Below are 1090 nucleotides of genomic sequence, written 5' to 3'. Positions count from 1 at the left end.
AGTTTTTACATATTTTTCTCAATACTGTTTACAGAAAATGTACAATTTTTTTTATCTTGACATACACTTCTATTTATTTATGTTTTGTGTCTTAAATAATATGTTGACCTATACATTTTTTGCAATAAATTGAAAGTTTAAAGTATATTGAATGAAAATAAATGCAGTTTTTGTACTCTGAACCTATAAAATCGTGAGGGTGGAAATTTCTAAAGTATATACACATATTTGTGAATTTTAAGTTTCCAAGGGTTTCGCTTGAATATTTTACCCATCGCATAGATTTGCCGTACTGACAATAGATTTGAATGTCAGTATTCCACAAAGCTGCTGTCGCTAGAATTTTGGCTTCTGTTACCCATGTTCCGTTTATAATCATGTTAGAGCAGTCAATATAGCGGGTACCGTTCCACTTTCTCCGAATTGGTTTTCATCCATTTCACGACAGAGTTTCGTATGGCTTTATGCTGGGCCTGGCATCCTGTAAGAGCATAACTAATACATCTGAAACCAGAAGTCTCTGTCTAGACTGTAGCTCTACTGGTTTATACTTATCAAAAAACCATTTCACTATTTTATGTATCTTTGTGTAGTCTACTTGTGTGCCAACTTATTTCAAAATCAAACTAAAACTGTAGAATGAGTAGCGTTTTAAATGAATTTAACAGATAATTCTATTTTTATTAACCATGGTAACACTGTTCATAAAAATCAAAAACTGATGCAGTATTCAATGTATCTTAGTGTAGTCTACTTGTGTGCCAAGTTATATTGAAATCAGACCAAAACTGTGGAAGGAGTAGCATTTTAAGGAATTTCACAGAAAATTCTATTTTAGTTACCATGGCAACACCGTTCATTAAAATAAAAAACTGATGCACTATTCTATGTATCTTAGTGTAGTCTACTTGTGTGTCAAGTTATTTTGAAATCAGACCAAAACTGTAGAAGGAGTACCGTTTCAAAGGAATTTCACAGAAAATTCTATTTTTAGTAACAATGTTCATCGAAATTAAAAACCAATGCACTATTATATGTATCTTAGTGTAGTTTACTTGTGTGCCAATCAGACCAAAACTGTAGAAGGAGT

Source organism: Saccostrea cucullata, unplaced genomic scaffold (assembly GCF_032062105.1).
Source record: "Saccostrea cucullata isolate Sc308-1 unplaced genomic scaffold, CSIRO_AGI_Scuc_v1 ctg1114, whole genome shotgun sequence".
Classification (NCBI taxonomy): domain Eukaryota; kingdom Metazoa; phylum Mollusca; class Bivalvia; order Ostreida; family Ostreidae; genus Saccostrea; species Saccostrea cuccullata.
This window is presented reverse-complemented; position numbering follows the sequence as displayed.